Below are 24,283 nucleotides of genomic sequence, written 5' to 3' on the forward strand. Positions count from 1 at the left end.
AAGGGGTCTCATACTCCACAAAGACTACACTGAAAGGCAATTTCCCCTTTACATGTGTGCAGCAGACTGAGGTACACATGCATAGAGAAAAAAAGTAGGAGAAAAATAAACATATTTTCCTGTATTACGCCAGCCTTAGTTAGGTACAGTATTTTATCATAAATCCCTGTCTGCAGGTCTTTGTAGGTATGGATTTGTGTGGAATGCCCATGTAACACTCATGGAATGCCTCCCTGATGCAAAGTAATGCAAGGCAGCACATTGTGTTTGCTGTGTTCTGTTTTTTGTTACGAACTAATGCAAATCATGACCATTGGTTTGTAAATTCCAACAAAAGACTTTAAAAAGGTAGCACAAACCTGAAGCAAAATATACTTATCACTAAAATGTTCCTTGCTGCCCTCTCAGATGAGGACAGCTAAAGATGTTACCTTTAAGACAACCTGGCCTTGATTTACTATTTCTTTGTGCCGGCATTTGCACACTGCAAAGTGTCACCATGATGCAAGCGGCAGGAGTGACGGTCCAATCAACGTTTGTATGTAAAAGTTATTTTGCATTACAAAGATGATGCAAGACCAGAGGTAAAGGGCTTTGCATCGCATAATGTACTTGAAGGCGGCTTCAAGGCAGGGGGACATTGAAAAACACCTTATACTTTCATGACTAGACCTTGTGCTAGAGGTGTCCTTCAAGTACAAATATAATGCGGCTGACCTTTGCACCCTAGCGTGACGTTTTTTTTGCGCAGGCATCACAAATGTAATTAATCTTTATAAGTAAGATGTTTCATACATTTTACCATTTGAGCAATGAGCTGATTCAAATACAGCACTATGCTGCACACGTTTTAGCACACCCGGGCCTGTATTATGTAATGGGCGCACTGTGTCTGTTTGTGTCACGATAGACCTTTAACCTTTTGCAGCGTGCGTAAACAGGGACAGTGCACCCTATTTGAAGCAGCCAGGTGTGGGGAAACCCGCCTGACTTTCGAATGGAGGACGGCGATCCTCCTTCATGCAGGAGCCGATCGCCTCTTTGCACTTCGCTTGTGTCTGCAGGCAGCATGGTCGAAGAGGCGAATTGTTTTCCTCATTTGCGTAGGTCACTGTAAGTGACTCCAATGTACTAATAAAATTGATTGTCACTGACACGTGGGTCTGGTTGGAAGCAGCACCCACAATCAACCAAATATTTTAGAAAAGGCAGAACATTACCTGAGTCAATTAAACAATAAAATGGGATTGGGAATGGTGTCAGTTAAACATTCTTTCCATTCCTACAGCACAATACAGGCATCCATTGCTTACTGTTAAGGTATTGAGACAACTTTCCATCAAAGTCTTCCTAACATACAGGAAACCTGGGGAACTAGACCAATCTTTTGAGCTATACACAGAAGTATTAGACACTCAAATAGCACATAGCACAAGACTATTGATCCTTGGGGATCTCAGTGTCTGGATGGGCACAGAACTCCATCCAAACATGAACAAGAGGTCTGGCTTTAATGTGTCGACAATGTTACGTATTCACAAATGCTGCTCACATATGTTGCATGTGTAAATGTACTTCATCACCTTAAATCATTCCGTTTTGGCTTTGCCAATGGAGGGAAAACGTACCATAAAGAATTGCTTTCCGTATAAAATGTATATAGGAACTAAAGAATGGAATGTGACCAACAGCCTGATGATGGAAGGCACTTCCCGTATATATTTGAATGCCTCATTCAGTCTAATAGAAGGACTTCCAGGAAGTCAGAATGATACACCAAACAGCCAACAGCATGAGTTGCGAGAGTAACACTCCTCTGGACACAGCCAAATCCACTATATGTATGTTGTAAAGAATCTGTAACAATAGGTATTGGCATCAGCTTTGCTATCAAGCCAGACCTAAATGAAGTAGTAACAATACATCTTGCAGACAGCTGTGCTTTTTAGCCAAATCTACAAAGCTTTGAGACACACCAGAAGCAAGAAACGGCGCTGCACATATTTGACTGGTACTGTACGATTTTCTCTAGTCTTCAACCAGCATTTGTGCAGAATAACTGGCACGTAATGTGATTCTTGAACTGGTCAGTTGGTGCAAATGTTAATTTTGCACTTGTCGTTGATGCAAAATTCACTACAAAGTAGACCGCCACTGGTGCAAGATTCACTACAAAGTGGTCCGCCACTGGTGCAAAATTCACTACAAAGTGGTCCGCCACTGGTGCAAAATTCACTACAAAGTGGTTCGCCACTGGTGCAAAACTGTCCAGAACCAGTAGAAAATCACCCAGCACTGCAGCAGTTCTTGTGATCTCACTCCTTGTCGCTGCCGGGCTACTGATCCTGTGGAATGACATAAACCGTGATTCAGTAGCCAGCCACCAAATAAAGTACAGGTGGGTTGGCAGCGGCCAAGTGACGCTCAGCGAGCACGTGCCAGACGCCGTGGCAGTGAACACGAGTGTAAACCTCCTAGCCGCAGACATCCTCCTAGACTATGCTTCAGCTAGATTGTGTGCCAGTGAAATAAAGCCTCCTGCATTGTTCCACAGGTGAAACACATTGCTTGTATGTTTAGCGCATAGATTTGCATGAGCCCTGTGTAAGTGACAGGTAAACATACAAAAATATACTACTGACCTAAGCCTGCCAGCTCACAGGCCACCACCACCAGGAGGGAGTTTTTACAGGATGCTTGTTACATCCTGGAAATAGGAAAGTAGTTTCCTAAATTAAGCACGACTGGCTCAGTCCCATCCCCCATCCAAGACTTAAGTGGTTGTTATAATTATAGCTGAAACACTTCCTCGTCCTCAGTGAGCTAAAAACATCCGCTTCACGGAGGAAGCACCAACGTGACTGCATTTAAAAGGCACATTACCTATTCCTGAAAACATGCAATGTTTCCGTTCGGTTCCATCTTCCGATGGCTTCCATCCATCAAAGCCACAGGCTTAGCGTGTAACTAAGATGAATCTGAGTACTAGCAGCTGGATGTTTTTCTACTAAAGCAATACATTTTCAAAAGTTTTATAATTATTCCCCTTTTACATAAAAGTATCACAATATTTTTCACAACGATGATATTAAACATATCTGCTCAGTTGTTTATCATAATTTATGTTTCTGTAGTTTACCTTTTGAGTTTATCAATTAAAGGCAGAATCATTATGTACAAAATATCCCAATTTTTTTTTTTAGTTTGCTGCTACTTTCGCTAACTTTACTCTCAACTTAAGAAATAAAACAGATAGAAGTAATAATTAACATTACATGGAGAGTGCAATTCAACGAATACAATCAATGTAAGTGAAAATGTTTCAGTACACGTAGGTACTCACAAAGGAAATACATAGCACCAAAGTACATACCGAGCTGACATGTAAATTCCCTAGTCTCAGATGCAAAAAAGTAAATATTGTTTAGAAGCTACAAATGCCTCTGTTAACGCTGCTTCACTGCTTCCGGTGAGAGCAGAGGTCTCTACAGATTGTGCTGGCTCTCTGTTGTACCAGAGTGAATTGAACACAGTAGGCTATTTAAAATCACATTTAAATCAACATTTCGTTGAAACAAAGAGAAAGAAAAGTCATGTACCTGCCTGAGCCGCGACTCTTCCCAGCCACCTGCCACCAAGTAAAGGAGGAGCTGGCAAACTGGACTTCAGATTCAGAAAAAGAGAGCAAAACATGTCATTACAGAGGTGACTCAGGTTTCCAGGACAAGCCACAGGCGGGCACTACGCGTTGGTTCATCAAAAGACAGGCTGGCAGGGACACCATTTCAGCTCACCACTTCTACTGTCAGATCTTATGCAGTTTACTCCGTTTTGCTCTAAAAATATTTTGACTGCATGTATATATTCAGATTTTTCGTGTGTATGAAATGTGAGTGATAAACAGTGACATAGCAATTTAGGGTCCTATTCACAAAGGCATGTTGGAGTTTGAAAAGTAGTACCCCTGTAATACTCTTTTACATATTCTTACAGGTCTTTGTGAATCGGCCCTATAACAATTCTAATGGGACAATTCAGACAATAGTTGCACACAGTTAGTACAGACAGCAAGGTATGTGCCCTTTTTGCTCTCTTAATAATAGACAATGTGATGTTTTGGGGTTGATTCACAAAGGCATGTAAGTTTACATAAAAGTGTATGTAGGAAGGTGGCTCTGTATGTACTATCTCAAAGTGAGAGATAGTGTGCACAGAGTCCAAGGGTTCCCCTTAGAGGTTGATAGTGGCAAAATTAGATAATACTAATGCTCTATTTTGTGGTAGTCTGGTCAAGCAGTAGGCTTATCAGAGGGTAGTGTTAAGCATTTCTTGTACACACACACAGGCAATAAATGAGGAACACACACTCAAAGACTTAACTCCAGGCCAATAGGTTTTTATATAGAAAAATATATTTTCTTAATTCATTTTAGAACCACAAGATTCAGAATTTAGGTAAGTACGTAAATTGTAAGGTACTTCACACAGGTAAGTATGGAACATTCAATTAAAACAGTAATGTACACAGTTTTGGCAAAAATGGCAATAAGCTACTTTAAAAGTGGACACTGCAAAAATCAACAGTTCCTGGGGGAGGTAAGTATTGGTTAGTTTCTCAGGTAAGTAAAGCACTTACAAGCTCAGTCTCCTGGGCATATGCAGCCCACCGTTGGGGGTTCAAGTTAACCCCAAACACCCAGCACCAGCAACACAGGGCCGGTCAGGTGCAGAGGTCAAAGAGTAGCCCAAATAACATAGGTGCCTATGGAGAACAGGGGTGCTCTGGTTCCAGTCTGTTAGCAGGTAAGTACCTGTGTCCTCGGGGAGCAGACCAGGGTTTTTTTGTAGAGCACTGGGGGGGTCCCAAACAGGCACACAAAATACACCCTCAGCGGCACAGGGGCGGCTGGGTGCAGTGTGTGAATAAGGCGTAGGATTTTGTATTGAAGTCAATGGAGGGACCCAGGGGTCGCTCTGGCGATGAAGGCAGGGCACTACTGCACCGGTGGTTGGTTCCTCCCGGTTCTGGGGGCTGCAGGTGCAGTGCTTTGTCCAGGCGTCGGGTTCCTTTGTTACCGGGCAGTCACGGTCAGGGGGAGCCTCTGGATCCTCTCTGCAGGTGTCGCTGTGGTGGTGCAGGGAGGCCGAATCGGGGTGTCCACGTCATTGGAGTCGCCTGGGAGTCCTCTCTGCAGTGCTAGTTCTCCTGAACTCGAGCCGAGGGCGCTGGGTGCAGAGTGTGAAGACTCACTCTTCTGGAGTGAGGCTGGAGTCTTCTTTAAAGTTGGATTCTTGGTTGTAGTTTTGGACAGAGCTGCTGTCCTCAGTAGGTTCTTGGTCCTTTAGGTGCAGGTCAGTCCTCTGAGTCCTCAGAGGTCGCTGGTCCCGCTGGATGCGTTGCTGTGCAGGTTCTTTGAGTCTGGAAACAAGCCGGTAGGGCTGGGCCAAGTCAGTTGTCGTCTCCGTTGTCTCTGCGGGGCTTTCAGGTCAGCAGTCCTTCCTCTTTCTTCAGGTTTCAGGAATCTGATTTCCTGGGTTCAGGGTCGCCCCTAAATATTCAATTTAGGGGTGTGTTTAGGTCTGGGGGCAGTAGCCAATGGCTACTGTCCTGGAGGGTGGCTACACCCTCTTTGTGCCTCCTCCCTGTGGGGAGGGGAGCACATCGCTAATCCTATTGGGGGAATCCTCCAAAACAAGATGGATGATTTCTTAAGGCAGGGGTCACCTCAGCTCAGGACACCTTAGGGGCTGTCCTGACTGGTGGGTGGCTCCTCCTTGTTTTTCTCATTATCTCCTCCGGACTTGCCGCCAAAAGTGGGGGTTGTGTCCGGAGGGGCGGGAATCTATACTAGCTGAAGTGCCCCAGGGCACTGTAACACCAGGCTTGAGCCTTTGAGGCTCACCGCAAGGTGTTACAGTTCCTGCAGGGGGAGGTGAGAAGCACCTCCACCCAGTACAGGCTTTGTTCCTGGCCACAGAGTGACAAAGGCACTCATCCCATGTGGCCAGAAACCCGTCTGGATGTGGCAGGCTGGCAGGGACTGGTCAGCCTAACACTAGCATTTGGACTGGTATACAGGGGGCATCTCTAAGATGCCCTCAGTGTGCATTTTTCAATAAATCCCACACTGGCATCAGTGTGGATTTATTGTGTGGAGAAGTTTGATACCAAACTTCTCAGTATTCAGTGTAGCCATTATGGAACTGGGAAGCTCGTGTCTGACAAACTCCCAGACCATATACTCTTTATGGCTACCCGGCACTTACAATGTCTAAGATTTGGCTTAGACACTGTAGGGGCATAGTGCTCCTGCAACTATGCCCTCACCCATGGTATAGTGAACCCTGCCTTAGGGCTGTAAGGCCTGCTAGAGGGGTGACTTACCTATGCCACAGGCAGTGGGTTGTGGGCATGGCACTCTGAGGGGAGCGCCATGTCGACTTAGTCTTTTCTCCCCACCAGCACACACAAGCTGAGAGGCAGTGTGAATGTGCTGAGTGATGGGGCCCCCAGGGTGGCATAATACATGCTGCAGCCCTTAGAGACCTTTCTTGGCAACAGGGCCTTTGGTACCAGGGGTACCATTTACAATGGACTTATCTGTATGCCAGGGCTGTGCCAATTGTGGAGAAAAAGGTACAGTTTAGGGAAAGAACACTGGTGCTGGGGCCTGGTTAGCAGGGTCCTAGCACACTTTCAATCATAACTAACATCAACAAAAGGCAAAAGGTTAGTGGGGGTAATCATGCCATGAGAGGCATTTTCCTGTAGTGTACTCCTGTAGTATTATTCCCTGAACCCATTAATGATTTTGTGAATTGGTCCCACAGATTACACACAGAGTGCATAAACCTATAGAATATCTGGATACTTTACAGGTCTTTCCACTTAGCAACGGTTGTACCAAACAAATTTCAGTAGGCCCCTGCAGCAAGGAGACCGTGGCGCGAAAGGATGCCGCGGAGGAGGGGCCATTTTACCCGACCCGGGGATACCCAGGGGGAGAATATCTCCCGGAAGTCTCTGCGACTTCCGGGTTAAAGAGGACGTCAGGCAGGATGCCGGGGGAAGGAAGGAGACACAGAGGAAGTAGACGCCGAGCAAAGAGATGCCGAAAGAGGAGAGCTGAGGACAATGGGAGTGTGGAGGCATGCAGCAAGGACAGCGGGAGTTCGGACGTTAGCAGCATCGAAATCGGGGACAGAGAGGGCCAAGTGAGCAGAGAAGTCGGACGGACTCCGGAGGGACGACAGATGCACTTTCCCAGCCACGTTCCAGGAGGAATGTGGCTGAACAAGGTACAATCCTTCCAGGGGGAGGACAAGGAGAGGGAAGAAGCAAGGAAACAGAGAGTGGGTAGGGGTCAGGGTCACAGAATAGTGCATGTTAATAAAACCACCACCCCAGAAACACAGGAGTATGTTTTACTGCACTGGGGAGCACCAAACAGTCTGGTAGCACCCTCAAGGGCTATCCTGATCTTCCCTCACTCAGCACTACCTCTTTTTCCCTAAATAATCCCAGAGAGCGCTTACCTGACTCTTTGTGGCATTTTTTACCTTTTCACTGAGGTGACGCCCTCCGACGAATCCACCACCTGGGGAGAAAAGAGAGAGAGGAGGCAATTATACTAGCGGAGAGAAGAATACAAGGAGGAAGAATACAACAATCCAATACATTATTATAATTGCATTAATCAGTCAACAAATAAAAAAGTCCTTAATTACCCAATGATGGAGTGAGAGCATCCTCATTACTGTAGACCAGGGAGGACTGGGCCAACAGAGCCAGTCACAGTGGAGAGCCAGATAAGAGTTTGACAGACCTACCAGGAAAATGGAAGACACAATCACCCTTGATGAAGACATAAAACAGTTAGCCGAGGGACAAAGACACCTATAATTGGTGATGGAGGAACAGGTCCGAACGACCCAAAGGGAAAGAGAGCAGGTACAGGAGGCGTTAAAATCCAAATCCAGCATCATAGCTAATAACCAGATGGTTCACAAAACAGCCTTTAAAAAGCTAACATTAACCATCACTAGCTCAAAGGTACATCCTAACGTGCCAAGTTTAGTGCTAAAGAAGTACAAAAACAGAGAGGACCCAGATCCGTTCTTTGTTAATTTTGAAAGGGTTGCTACTTCGGCTACCTGGTACAGGAACAGGTGGGTGTCAGTATATAGCCCCCTTCCTGACCTGGGAACTTCAAACAGAGTACCAACCTGCCAATCCAGGGGGTGAAACCCCTTACAGAGAAGTATAAAAAATGATTTTAGAAAGACTTGGGTGCGATTCCGAGCATTACCTCTTAAGGTTTCAGAAGGAGAAACGGGGATCCCAGGACAATCCCTGAGTGCTTTTCTATTGAATTCAGGACATGGGCTTGAAATGTCTGCGTCCCAATGACTCGACCAAGGAGGACCTGATAGATAAGATATTACTGGAGCAATTCCTAGAATCCCTTCCTAACACTACCCGAACATGGATAAGACAGCATACCGACATCTCTGTCCCCAAGACAATGAATTAGCCTGTGCTTATCACCGCTCCACGGAAATACAGAAGGGGTTTCCACCACGGGTACTCCGTCACCCACCTTTACAGAGAATGAATGCCTTTCCTAAATTTCCTTCTAGGAAGTTTACAGAGGTCACAAAACCCTCCAGGGGCACAGGAATAGAGATGGGACAAGTACCACAATGTTTCCACTGTGCTCAATGGGGCCACATGACCCGGTACTGCCCCCAGAAGAGTCAAGGACCCGGGCCCATGAAAGTGGTTCTTTCCCGTGGGAGGGTTAGTTGTGCAACCTATAACGGAACCCCTTTTTCAATAGGGTTACAAGTCAACCATAGACAGGTCACAGCATTATTGGACTCAGGGTGTAGACACTCAATTATAAAACCATTGTTGCTATTCCCAGATCAGTGGATAGAGAAAGAAAAGGCTGTGATAATTTGCATCCATGAGGAAACCCAGATTTATCCTGGGGCTTGGGTAGAGTTGGAGTGGAGAGGGTATAAGGAATACCTCCATGTGGGAGCCATCCCTCACCTGATTGAAGACCTGGTGTTGGGAACAGACTATGGGGACTTCTTCTCTCTATTACAAAAATTCAACCCATCTGAGGAGAGATCGGAAGATCTGGGGCACATACTACGGTATAAGGGAGGTAAGAAAACCCCACATCCGGATAATACAATTGAAAATAAAGGTGCACTCAAAAAATACCACAGACCAACTAGGTTAATGTGTTCTTTCTCTCTCCTATAGTACACCAGGACGAAGAAAACCCAGGACATTTTCGACTCTGTCAGAGGGAGGACCCAACTCTGAAACATGCATGGGCACAGGTCGTACCTGACAACCCTGAGAAGGTAGGAGTTTGTTTTTCTGTGCAACGGGGCTTATTGTATCGGAGTACCAATGTCCAGGGTGCTAGATGGACCCAACTGGAAGTACCTACACCCTGCAGTATACAAGTGCTCTATTTGGCCCATAGTCAAACAGGAGGGCGACATTATGATAGAGATAAGACTGAGGAATACCTGTTGGCTTGTTTTTATTGGCCTGGAGTCTATTCTGAGATAAGTAAGTGCTGCGCATCCTGTAGCAGGTGTCAGTTAGTTAGTCCACATGTTCCTCTGAAAGCCCCTTTAAACCCCTCCCTATCACCAAAGTACGCTTCACACAGGTAGGCATGGACCTAGTGGGACCCTTGGTAACCTTCTCAAAGGGCTACCAATACATTTTGGTTTTGGTAGACTATGCGACCCGTTATCCTGAGGCCATTCCTCTGAAAAGTATGACAACGAAAACAGTGGTTAAAGCAATAGTTGAGTTCTTCTATAGGGTGAGGCTCCCGAAGGAACTATTGACCGACCAAGGGACCCCATTTATGTCTAAACTGATGGTTCAGATATGCCACATACTAGGGATAAACCAACTCTGGACCTCTGTCTAGCATCCCCAGACAGAAGGTTTAGTAGAAAGATATAACAAAACTATCAAATCTCTGTTAAAAAAGAACATTTCTGATGCCAATTGAGATTGGGACATGAAACTACCCCTCGTCCTTTATGCCTTCCGTACCCATGTACAATCGTCTACCAGTCATAGTCTGTTCGAATTAGTGTTCAGGAGGCAACCCCGAACCTTGCCTGACATGGCTGCTGAACAGTGGGAGGGAGACGACGAGGAAGAGAAAACCCTGTATACACAAGGGCCTTAAAGGATAAAATACATGCACTATGGGGGGATGTCCACCAACATATGAAAAAAAGTCAGAACCGACAAAAACGGTACAATGATAGGAACAGTAGATTAAGACAATTAACAAAAGGCTGAAAGGTACTTATACTACTTTCCACCTCTGAGAGCAAACTCCTAGCCACATGGCAGGGCCCCTACACTGTCATAGAACAAGTTACTCTGGTAACCTATAGGGTGTCAGTACCCCACACGAGGAGGGATAAACAGATATACCACATTAACATATTAAAAGAGTGGAAGGAACCAGAGCCCATCAACCCCAAACCACAACCGGTTTCCTTTATCACTGACACCCAACCCTTAGACCTCCAGTTCTTACCATCTGCTGAGCAGGGAGAAGAAGAGCTACCCTCCCTGGGTCCATCACTAAATGAAGAATAACAAGACCAGATTACAGCGTTATTAAAACAGAACCGTTACATATTTTCCCACAAAGCTCGACTAACGTTCCTTGTGCAACATACAATACAGACCGAGCCCCTGAAAGTCATCAGGCTAAGACCCTATAGAATTCAAGAAAGCTTACGGGTAGCCGTAGAACAGGAGGTAGATAAAAAGTTAAAAGGCAATATCATAGAACCCTCCAACAGCCACTGGTGTGCCCCCATTGTTCTGGTCCCTAAACCTAATGGACGGTTTGTTTTTGCATTGACTTCCACGAACTGAACGAGATAGCAAAGTTTAATGCATAATCCATGCCCAGGGTAGATGAACTTGTTGGACAACTAGAAAAAACTCAATATCTTTCTACCAGAGAGCTTACTAAGGGGTACTGGCAAATACCTCTGACAGAAAAGGATTGGGAGAAACCCACTTTTTACACTCCTTCAGGAATTTATCAGTTCGGGTTGAGGCCCTTCGGACTTCATGGGGCACCCACCACTTTTCAAACGTTAATGGACATTGTGCTACAAAAACACAAAACCCATGCAGGCGCTTACCTGGATGATATTGTGATCCATCTTGGGACACTCATCTTTCCTATCTTATGGGCATATTGACTACTCTTCTCAAGGCAGGGTTAACAGCCAATCCGGAGAAGTGCCATTGAGCCATAGAGTCCATACAATATGTAGGGTACAACATATCAAAGGGTCATATTTGTCCTCAGATAGGAAAAGTACAAGCCATCTGAGAACTTCCTTACCCCACAACAAAGAAAGAAGTCTGCTCTTTTCTTGTGTTAATTGGGTACTACTGGCGATTCATCCCTCAAGTCTTCGAAAAAGCTTCCCTTCTCACAGATCTCCTAAAGATATCTTATCCCAACAAACTAGGAAACCTCACAACCATAGAGTGTGAAAGCTTCGACTCACTTAAAACAGTCCCATATACTAACCCTGTTCTCAGTTGTCCTGACTGTGACCAACCCTTCGTATTAAAGACTGATGCCTCCAATCAGGGACTCTAAATGCCTGTGCTTTATGCCTGAGATGCTGGGGTTTTAAAACAGGATTTTCAAAGTGAGACTGTATGCTTAAGCTTTGTACTTTTATCCCTTCACTTTTCTAGACTTCTAAAGGTTTCTTCACTGCAGAACGGCAATGGGTTCACATTTATGCATGCGCTACTCCAATGTAATAGGTAGTAGCATCACATGGTTAGACTATAGTTTGCCCCTGCCCTAGCAGCACCACAGGTCACAGGTATTCCCCTCTCGGCAGCCTCCACCTACAATTGCCTCATCTGCTATTTAACCACTCCTCTCAGGAAGTCCAGTGAAGGCATCCAGTTTAAGATGAAGTGGGAGATTAAGGGTGAATTCCTGTGGCAACTTCCCCTTTAGGGCACAGTATGGCCTTGGTTGAGATCCCTTGTCTCATCATCACTCTTATACCTCCCAGAACCACTCTTCACTCAATCCTTGCTAAACTTCAACATTACTTCTTGGTGGTTTACAGCATCTACAACGGTTTGACTCCTCTGATGCTGCTACCTGATTTCCATAAGCCATAGCGGATCAATAGTAATTTTTTAGTATGATACAATATGAATTCTGCATATTGACTACAGACTATCCTGGGACACTAATATCGCAGACATAATATCGATGGACAAAATATCGAAAGGTAAGTATTATAGATTTTATATACCTAACTACACAAAAATGTACCATCACGACAGTGGTATCATGAACTTTCTGCTTCTGCAGCTTCATTGGGGGTGGTGGTGACACTAAAGAAACTCCTAGGAAAACAAAGGTAAGGGAAACTATAACAAAGATCAGGGGTACAAGGATAATCTCAGCAGCGAAATGAAGAGAAATAGGGAGGTAAAGTAAAAGAGAGCGAGAGACAGGGCTAGAAAGAAGAGTGAAAGAGTGACATGAAAATAACGCTGAAACATTGACAAGAAGGAAGGGTCAAAAGGATGGATGAAAGGGTGGTAGACCTGACAGATGAAAGGATAAAATAATATTTGGATGGATAGGTGAAAGACGGTGGCTGGAATGATGAAAGTCTGGATGAATGAGCGGATGGATGAAAGGAAGATTGGATGGATGAGTGAAAGGTTGGATTGGTGGATATGATATCGAAGGGTAAATTTGGTGGTTGGTTAAAAAAGAATGGATTGATGGATGGGTGAAAGGATGGATGAATGATTGGAAGTAGGAAAGGAAGAATGGAAAGATGGATGGAAAACTGTAATGATCAAAAGGTGGATGAATTGGATGGATGCATAAAAGCATGAAAAAATGGTTAGGATGATGGATGGATGCATGAAAGGTTAAAACTGATGGCAAGATCAATGGACACAAGGCAGGATGAAGGGACCTCTTCCAGAGTGGGTAGGGCTTACTCACTTCACTCATCCAATGGTAGTCGAGATGTGCATCAAAATGGGGGTATTTTAATTTTCTGTCCAGTCGCTTGCTTGACAATATATATGTACAGGGAGTGCAGAATTATTAGGCAAGTTGTATTTTTGAGGATTAATTTTATTATTGAACAACAACCATGTTCTCAATGAACCCAAAAAACTCATTAATATCAAAGCTGAATATTTTTGGAAGTAGTTTGTAGTTTGTTTTTAGTTTTAGCTATGTTAGGGGGATATCTGTGTGTGCAGGTGACTATTACTGTGCATAATTATTAGGCAACTTAACAAAAAAATATATATACCCATTTCAATGATTGATTATTACCAGTGAAACCAATATAACATCTCAACATTCACAAATATACATTTCTGACATTCAAAAACAAAACAAAAACAAATCAGTGACCAATATAGCCACCTTTCTTTGCAAGGACACTCAAAAGCCTGCCATCCATGGATTCTGTCAGTGTTTTGATCTGTTCACCATCAACATTGCGTGCAGCAGCAACCACAGCCTCCCAGACACTGTTCAGAGAGGTGTACTGTTTTCCCTCCTTGTAAATCTCACATTTGATGATGGACCACAGGTTCTCAATGGGGTTCAGATCAGGTGAACAAGGAGGCCATGTCATTAGATTTCCTTCTTTTATACCCTTTCTTGCCAGCCACGCTGTGGAGTACTTGGACGCGTGTGATGGAGCATTGTCCTGCATGAAAATCATGTTTTTCTTGAAGGATGCAGACTTCTTCCTGTACCACTGCTTGAAGAAGGTGTCTTCCAGGAACTGGCAGTAGGACTGGGAGTTGAGCTTGACTCCATCCTCAACCCGAAAAGGCCCCACAAGCTCATCATTGATGATACCAGCCCAAACCAGTACTCCACCTCCACCTTGCTGGCGTCTGAGTCGGACTGGAGCTCTCTGCCCTTTACCAATCCAGCCACGGGCCCATCCATCTGGCCCATCAAGACTCACTCTCATTTCATCAGTCCATAAAACCTTAGAAAAATCAGTCTTGAGATATTTCTTGGCCCAGTCTTGACATTTCAGCTTGTGTGTCTTGTTCAGTGGTGGTCGTCTTTCAGCCTTTCTTACCTTGGCCATGTCTCTGAGTATTGCACACCTTGTGCTTTTGGGCACTCCAGTGATGTTGCAGCTCTGAAATATGGCCAAACTGGTGGCAAGTGGCATCGTGGCAGCTGCACGCTTGACTTTTCTCAGTTCATGGGCAGTTATTTTGCGCCTTGGTTTTTCCACACGCTTCTTGCGACCCTGTTGACTATTTTGAATGAAACGCTTGATTGTTCGATGATCACGCTTCAGAAGCTTTGCAATTTTAAGAGTGCTGCATCCCTCTGCAAGATATCTCACTATTTTTGACTTTTCTGAGCCTGTCAAGTCCTTCTTTTGACCCATTTTGCCAAAGGAAAGGAAGTTGCCTAATAATTATGCACACCTGATATAGGGTGTTGATGTCATTAGACCACACCCCTTCTCATTACAGAGATGCACATCACCTAATATGCTTAATTGGTAGTAGGCTTTCGAGCCTATACAGCTTGGAGTAAGACAACATGCATAAAGAGGATGATGTGGTCAAAATACTCATTTGCCTAATAATTCTGCACTCCCTGTATTCAAGGTATATAGATGTGGAATTAAGAACAGTAAATCTATACTTCCCTATATGTCTCATACCTTTCGATATTTTGGCCTGTGATATTTTGTCGACAAGATTTGTGTGGCATGGTATTTGTATGCTAAGTATTCAACAGTACCATAAAAGTTACCCCCCATCCAATGATGATGAGTTCCTGTCAACACTCTCTGCTACAGTCATGCTAATGCATAGTGACACACAGAAAACTGGGCATCCACCTTATTGTCAAATCTTCAGCACCTCATCAACAAATAATATCCTTTCACCAGGCACTCTGAAGGGCACCCAGGAACTTGATGCAAAATGCTTTACAACTTTACTAGGGGCATGAGGTCCTATATTATTAACACAAACAGATCACAGACAAACACACTTTAGGCTGAACAAGCCTATATAAAGAGCCATAGAGGCAAATATAAATTATTACAATGCAATACAATTCATTATAGCTCTGCCATTAGAGGGACCAGGATTAAGGCATTTTTAAAGTAATCTGGGCACCATTTAAGTAGTGACAGTCAAGACAAGGAAAGATGGAGTTATAATGCATGGTACAATTTGATCAGAAAATTCATATGAAAATGTGATGCTGATGAAGGAGAAATTGTGAATTGAGTGAATTTAAACCCTAGAAACACCTTATTATCCTATACACAACCATCACTGAGCAGTAACAAAATACTTACTACCTATATATACAATTCACCCCTGAGCTTTAAAAATCATTACGACCTCTGTTCATTACCCATCCCTGTTTTCTAAAAACTCTTTACTAGCCCTATACACAATCCATCCCATAGGCCTAGAAATTCTTAACTTGCCCTATACATTACTCAAGCCTTAACTCTAAAACCATCCTCCACCTACCCTTAAACTACCCATAAAAATACTTACTATACAAGTTTGTAAATTAAATAATTTAAAATAAAATTATTTAATTACTTACAATATTTAAATCAAAGGTACAGTAATTTCAATGTATTATTTAGAATATGTGACAGAACAACTAGGTCCTAAACAACTATAGCCTAAACCACTACTGCTAAACAACTAAAGAGTCTCTACAACTGAACAACGACTGTCTAAACAACAATTGTGCCTGAATAACAATTGCCTGAACAACTAATATATATATATATATATATATATATATATATATATATATATTCTAAACAACTAATAAACCATAAAAAACAAAAAGAAAACCTTAGACAGTAGTTGTTCAGTACTTAGTTGTAGAGACTTTTTAGTTGTTTAGCAGTATTGGTTCAGGCAAGTAGTCGTTTAGGCCTAGTTGTTCAGGATGTTTCCCTATTATTTAATAAAATTAGACAATAAATTACTTAAAATTCAATTATTTTGACATAATAATTTATATTTATTAATTAAATGGAATTTACTATTACAGTAAATTAAATTTACATATGTGTGTGTATAAATACACCCATGCATACATGTATTAGGTATACATATATATTTTAGTTATAGGTATAACCACATTTCCACAGGAAAAACATTTTTGCTTTGCCTATAAGTTTGCCGCTGTTTGACAGATCTTCTCAAAACTTTATAAAAAAAACATGTCTTGAGACAAGATCTGATTGTATCAACAAAGATGTGGCAGAAGCCATTTTAGGACTCAGTCCCCTGTCCTACAAAAATGTAAAACAACTCATAGGGTGGCAGGTTGGGGATACCCTGCCACCCTATGCCTACCTTTTTTTAATCAGTGCAGCAAATCCATTGAGGCTCTGTGGGTCTGTTGCACTGCTTAACAAAAAAAGACAGGGGTTTCCTGTCTTTTAAAAAAATCCTCCTGTGGTGGGCCTGGCACTAAGTAATGGCACACTTGTGATTTTTAAGAAAGAGGGTGTGCACCCCCCACCATGAGCTGCAAAGAGACCCCAGAGACCGAATCCCGCAGGGCTGTCATTTTTGAAAATGGGGAGGGGGCTGATGGCCACTCTCTCCATGCCCCAAAGTGACCCCGGGGACTCAACCCCTGGGCCCAAACATAAATATTAAGGGGAGGGTGCGCCCCCCCTTGAACCAATGATCGGCTCTGGGGACCCCAGCTACCAGGGCCTGATTCGTTGCAGTGTTCCTGGGGCCCAACCTCCGGGACAAAAATCCATTAAAAAAAAGAATAAATGAGCTCTGCCATGGAGCTTCCCATTATGTCCTGTGAGGGCTTGTTATTTACATTTTTTATTGTGGTGGTGGCCCTAGAAGGGGCACACCATGCATTTTTTTTAAATGTTGTGGCAGTTGCAGGAAGTGTAGCAGCCCTACAGCAACATTAACAAAAACAGTAAATCTCCTAGATCAATAAATCAATGACGCCCCCCTGAGCTTACCATATTTTTAAAGCACTCCTAGCTAGAGCTCTAAGCTCTTCAGTTTGAGTACAGGGTCCTATTGTGGTTGTTTTTATGAATGCATTTTGTGGGCTGAAAAATGTTAAATGAAAGACTGAAAGACATTCTGAGTTTGTGATAAACTTTATTTAGTTTTTTGTGACAGTCACTTTCACTAAACCTTGCATTGTGTGAATTAATGAAATATACATTTGATTATAGTTACTGGTGATTTGTTGACAAAGATGATAGGTCTGCTTTATATATGTTGATATGTTCACCTCTTGGTAAAGACAATACGCCCACATTTTATATATTACTGATGTGACCCTTTGACAAAGTCAGTGAGTGTGCCTTATTTAAAATAATAGCCTTTATATTGTAGCATTAGATATTCAGCCTGCTGGAGTTGGGCGCCCGGGGCTGGCCTTGTGCCCAACCTCACACTGCACATGGTCAAAGGCTGGGCACGGTGGGAAGTTAGGAGCCAGCGAGGAGTTGGGCACAGGCACTCAACTGCACGATGCGCATGACAAAAGGCCATGTGCTCCAGGGTAGGGCTCTTACAGGGAGTTGGGCGCTGTGCTCAAATCCACATTGCACTTGATCAAAGACTGAGCTATTGCACAGATTAGATGCAGGGCCTAGCCCTGGCCCAACCCCAAGATGCACATGGAAATTACATCTTACTTTACATAAAAAACATAGAAATTCACTGAAATAACCAAAGGTTAAAGTGACTTTATAGTTAGGAATTGTAATACTTTACATTTAAACAAAAACATCAATATGTACTGAAACAAACAGAGGTTAAGGCTTAACAAAACTTGACGGGGTCCCCCATGCAAAATACATGGAAGGGACCCCCGCACTCTGGACCCAGTCAAGAGGTCGCCGGCCAGGGGCCCTCCACTCATGCAGTGTAGTGGAGGGGGCCCCCCCAGGAGCTCTGCGACCCCCAACTTCGCAGAGGCTGTGGAGGATATTGTTACATCACTAGTTAAAGTAAAGTTACAGTTAGGTGAAAATATCAGTTAAAACATAAAATTTTAAAGAAATAAGGTCCCTGAAATGGACCAATTATAGTTATAGGTCTCTCGCCCTGCACTGCTAATTACCTATCATATTACATCACTCATAATATGACATCATTGGAAGCATGACTGCAACATCTGAAATGACATAATGGCAACGCTGTGCATAGCGGGGGTGCCAGATGCAGTGTTCGGAAAGACATAAGCATTCCTTGATCTAGCTGCCAGTAATTTATACAGACAACCATTTTGCCTCCATAAATGTGCACAGGAACTTAGGGGGTCATTATGATCCCCGGCGGTTCAGCCCACCATGCCGGCGGCAGGTGAAAAGACCACCACCAGCATGGCGGGCTGAACTGCCATATAAAGAACACAGGGACGGCCGCCATAGGCGGCCCTCCTCCACCGCCAGGCTGCCTCCGACAGGCAGCCTGACGGTGGAGGGAATCATTATCCTACAGGGCAGCGCTGCTGCCCCTCGGATAATGATCCCTCCTGCCACTAGCCTTTCCCTGGGGGGTTACCCCGCCAGGTAAAGGCTGGCGAAAGGGGTGCTCCATGGCCCCCCTGGGGGCCCCTGCATTGCCCATGCACTTTGCATGGGCAGTGCAGAGGCCCCTGTGCAGTGCCCCATCACGCAGGTCACTGCCCGATTTACGGCAGTGAACAGCGCGACAGGTGCAGCTGCACCCACCGCACAGAGGCATTGATGGCATCTCCATGTGGAGCTGCCGGCAATGTCCCGGCCATGCATTCTGCTGGGCTTGCGGGCGATCCATCCTGCCACTAGCCTTTCCCTGGTGGGTTACCCCGCCAGGGAAAGGCTGGCGAAAGGGGTGCTCAAGGGACCCCCTGGGGGCCCCTGCACTGCCCAAGCACTTTGCATGGGCAGTGCAGGGGCCCCTGTGCTGTGCCCCATCACGCAGGTCACTGCCCGATTTACGGGCAGTGATCAGCGCGACAGGTGCAGCTACACCCGCCGCACAGAGGCATTGACGGCATCTCCATGTGGAGCCGCCAGCAATGTCCCGGCCATGCATTTTGCTGGGCTTGCGGGCGTAAACTATGTTTCCACCTGCCGGCCCAGCAGAATGTTCTTTATGCGGCCGGCAGGGTCCCAGGGGGGCTGGCGGTCAGTTAAATGAACTGCTGTGTTCATAATGTGGGCCTTAGTCTGCTGAGTCAATACCTGTTCTATCAGCAGCATTCAAGAAATTGTGCCACACACTGAGAAACTTCCCTGCTCAGTCCTTAACCCAGTGTATTTAGATGGAATTCTTAATCAGGAAAGAAGTAGCAGAAACACATGGTGGGCAAATCTATCCTCTGTGTTGGAGACACTGAACTTGGAGAATCAGTAGAAGAGGAAGATCTGGCACCTTCATGGGAGAGGTTTGCAGATATCCACAAAAGCAGGCTTTGCAATTACAACAGAAAATGAGTTCTCCATGTATTAGGCACTTGTCCTGTTCTTATCCAGGACAGTAGGAAGTAGATCTGTGCTCCCTTCAATCAGATAAAGATTGGTACAGTCAGACAAGCACTCATCCATTGCCTGAATGGGGAACATGTACAATTAGACACCAGATTTGTTGTTTATTGCCCTTGCTGATTCAAAAGGTCAAGAGTAGGACAATACATGAAAATTACTTGGACTTCATTCTGTATTTTTCTGTGCAGAGATGCCAATCCTTCTAAGACCAAATATGAGCTGGGGGGTGCAGCATGCACTCAGAAACAAACAATATTAATTTTATAGTTGACTATAACACCTGTATTCGTTGTGTATTTTTACCTCTTCTTGTTGTTTTCATTAAACAAATTGTAAATTTTGATTAACTAAACAAGCCAATACAATGTTCTGGAGTACAGATACCCTCAGCCCACAGATGCCATCAACCAGCTCACATACACAAACATGAACCCTAAACACCTTCTCTCCCACTGGGAATGCCTCACCACGCAAGACACTCTCTCCATCATGAACTCCGTATGCTCGAGACCACCCGTGGACCCTTACCCCCACCATGCCTTCAACCTCAGAAGCAGGACAATCAATGACGAGCTCAGGAAGGTCCTGCATACCTTCATCACTGCGGCCTCCTTCCCAGAGGTCTGGAAATACACTGAAGTGAGGCCCTCCCTGAAAAACCCATTCGACAACCCTGCCGAACTGAAGAACTACCAGCCCACCTCTCTGCTCCCCTATTCAGCAAAAGTCCTCAAGAAAGCGATCAACCAGCAACTCACCCAACACGTAGTAGACTACAACCTCCTGGACCCTTGGATTCCAAACTAACAGAAGCACTGAGACAGCACTGATTGCAGCCACAGATTACATCAGAGCCTTCCTGGACCGTGTGGAAACAGCAGCCCTCATCCTCCTGGATCTGTCTTCTGCATTCAACACCATCTCCCACCACATCCTGATCAACAGACACAACCACATCGGACTTCAAGGAAACGTCCTCAAAGGGATCACCTTGTGCCTCACTGGCAGAACCAAAAGGATCAGTCTCCCATTGTTTACCTCAGAGCCCAAGAAGATCATCTATGGAGTCCCCCAATGATTGTCCCTCAGCCCAACCCTCTTCAACAGCTTCATGACCACCCAGCCATCACCGTCAGATTACACGGACTCAAGATCATCTCCTATGCCAATAACACAGTTCATCCTCTCAATGTCAGAAGATCCCTCCACCACAAAAGCTAACTTCCAGAGATGCATGATGAACATAGCAGACAGGATGAATTATAACTGTCTCAAACTCAACATCGAAAAAATGGAAGACCTCATCTTTGGGAACAACACCTCGCCATGGACTGACACATGCTGGCCCGCAGAGCGGGGCCCCCCCCCCCCCCAAATCTCAGCAGACTATGCCTGCGACCTCAGAATTGTCCTGGATAGCAAGCTATCCATGAAGAATCAAGTCAACACAGTCTCATCTGCCTTCTCCCACACCTTTTGCATGATCTGCAAGATCGTCAGGTGGCACCCACCAGACACCAGAAGGACCGTTAGACAGCACCTCATCACGAGCAGATTGGACTATGGACACATGCTTTATGTAGGAATCACAGCATACCTCCTGAAGAGAAAGGGGGGTTGGGAGCACACTGCCTCACATCCCAATACAGATCGCCCCTCTGCATCCTGGAAAATGCAGTTCACAGTTAGCGCTTACTTGGAAATTATCTGTAGTTTTTCACCAAAGTTGGTGCAGACATTGCTGTATATCTCTAGACACGTATTTCTGGGTTTAGCTCTTCATCAGTAGAGAGTAGAGAATAAAGGAAAATCATCTGGGATTGCTGGAAATGCTGCCAGAATCCTCTCAGGTCACGTACCACTCACAGGCACACAGGTGCATCTTCAAAATTCGTCAGCTCAATGGTGCAAGGGAGCCTTTTAAACAGGAAGGAGGGTTGGGAGCAAACTACCTCACATTACAGCACAGTTCGCCCCTCTGCATCCTGGTAAATGCAGTTCACAGTTAGCGCTTACTTGGAAATTATCTGTAGTTTTTCACCAAAGTTGGTGCAGACATTGCTGTATATCTCTAGACACGTGTTTCTGGGTTTAGCCCTTCATCAGTAGGTAGTAGAGAACAAAGAAAATTCATCTGGGATTGCTGGAAATGCTGCCAAAATCCTCTCAGGTCAAGAATAACTCACAGGCACACAGGTGCACCTCCAAAGCTCGTCAGCTCACTGGCTCAAGAGAGCCTTTTAAACAGGAAGGGGGTTGGGAGCACACTGCCTCACATCCCAGCACAGTTCGAACCTCTGCATCCTGGTAAATGCAGTTCACAGTTAGCACTTACTTGGAAATTATCTGTAGTTTTTCACTAAACTTGGTGCAGACATTGCTGTATATCTCTAGACACGTGTTTCTGGGTTTAGCCCTTCATCAGTAGAGAGTAGAGAATAAAGGAAAATCATCTGAGAGTGCTGGAAATGCTGCCAAAATCCTCTCAGGTCAAGTACCACTCACAGGCACACAGGTGCATCTCCAAAGCTCGTCAGCTCACTGGCTCAAGGGAGCCTTTAAACAGGAACTGGGGTTGGGAGCACACTGCCTCACATCCCAGCACAGTTCGCCCCTCTGCATCCTGGTAAATGTAGTTCACAGTTAGTGCGTACTTGGAAATTATCTGTAGTTTTTCACCAAAGTTGGTGCAGACATTGCTGTATATCTCTAGACACGTGTTTCTGGGTTTAGCTCTTCATCAGTAGAGAGTAGAGAATAAAGGAAAATCATCTGGGATTGCTGGAAATGCTGCCAAAATCCTCTCAGGTCACGTACCACTCACAGGCACACAGGTGCATCTCCAAAGTTCGTCAGCTCAATGGTGCAAGGGAGCCTTTTAAACAGGAAGGGGGGTTGGGAGCACACTACCTTCCATCCCAGCACAGTTCGCCCCTCTGCATCCTGGTAAATGCAGTTCACAGTTAGCGCTTACTTGGAAATTATCTGTAGTTTTTCACCAGAGTTGGTGCAGACATTGCTGTATATCTCCAGACACGTGTTTCTGGGTTTAGCCCTTCATCAGTACAGAGTAGGGAACAAAGAAAATTAATCTGGGATTGCTGGAAATGCTGCCAAAATCCTTTCAGGTCAAGTACCACTCACAGGCACACAGGTGCATCTCCAAAGCTCGTCAGCTCACTCGCTCAAGGGAGCCTTTTAAACAGGAACTGGGGTTGGGAGCACACTGCCTCACATCCCAGCACAGTTCAACCCTCTGCATCCTGGTAAATATAGTTCACAGTTAGCGCTTACTTGGAAATTATCTGTAGTTTTTCACCAGAGTTGGTGCAGACATTGCTGTATATCTCTAGACACGTGTTTCCGGGTTTAGCCCTTCGTCAGTAGAGAGTAGAGAACAATGAAAATTCATCTGGGGTTACTGGAAATGCTGCCAAAACCCTCTCAGGTCAAGTACCACTCACAGGCACACAGGTGCATCTCCAAAGCTCATCAGCTCACTGGCTCAAGGGAGCCTTTTAAACAGGAAGCAGGGTTGGGAGCACACTGCCTCACATCCCAGCACTGTTCGTACCTTTGCATTCTGGTAAATGCAGTTCACAGTTAGCGCTTACTTAAAAATTATCTGTAGTTTTTCACCAAAGTTGGTGCAGCCATTGCTGTATATCTCTAGACACGTGTTTCTGGGTTTAGCCCTTCATCAGTACAGAGTAGAGAACAAAGAAAATTCATCTGGGATTGCTGGAAATGCTACCAAAATCCTCTCAGGTCACGTACCACTCACAGGCACACAGGTGCATCTCCAAAGCTCGTCAGCTCACTCGCTCAAGGGAGCCTTTTAAACAGGAACTGGGGTTGGGAGCACACTGCCTCACATCCCAGCACAGTTCACCCCTCTGCATCCTGGTAAATGTAGTTCACAGTTAGCGCTTACTTGGAAATTATCTGTAGTTTTTCACCAGAGTTGGTGCAGACATTGCTGTATATCTCTAGACACGTGTTTCCGGGTTTAGCCCTTCATCAGTAGAGAGTAGAGAACAATGAAAATTCATCTGGGGTTGCTGGAAATGCTGCCAAAACCCTCTCAGGTCAAGTACCACTCACAGGCACACAGGTGCATCTCCAAAGCACGTCAGGTCACTGGCTCAAGGGAGCCTTTTAAACAGGAAGGAGGGTTGGGAGCACACTGCCTCACATCCCAGCACAGTTCGCCCCTTTGCATTCTGGTAAATGCAGTTCACAGTTAGCGCTTACTTAAAAATTATCTGTAGTTTTTCACCAAAGTTGGTGCAGCCATTGCTGTATATCTCTAGACACGTGTTTCTGGGTTTAGCCCTTCACCAGTAGAGAGTAGAGAACAAAGAAAAATAATCTGGGGTTGCTGTAAATGCTGGCAAACTCCTCTTAGGTCAAGTACCACTCACAGGCACACAGGTGCATCTCCAAAGCTCATCAGCTCACTTGCTCAAGGGAGCCTTTTAAACAGGAAAGGGGGTTGGGAGCACACTGCCTCACATCCCAGCACAGTTCGCCCCTCTGCATCCTGGTAAATGCAATTCACAGTGAGCACTTACTTGGAAATTATCTGTAGTTTTTCACCAAAGTTGGTGCAGACATTGCAGTATCTCTAGACACGTGTTTC

This window comes from Pleurodeles waltl, chromosome 4_1 (assembly GCF_031143425.1).
Source record: "Pleurodeles waltl isolate 20211129_DDA chromosome 4_1, aPleWal1.hap1.20221129, whole genome shotgun sequence".
NCBI classification, from domain to species: Eukaryota; Metazoa; Chordata; class Amphibia; order Caudata; family Salamandridae; genus Pleurodeles; species Pleurodeles waltl.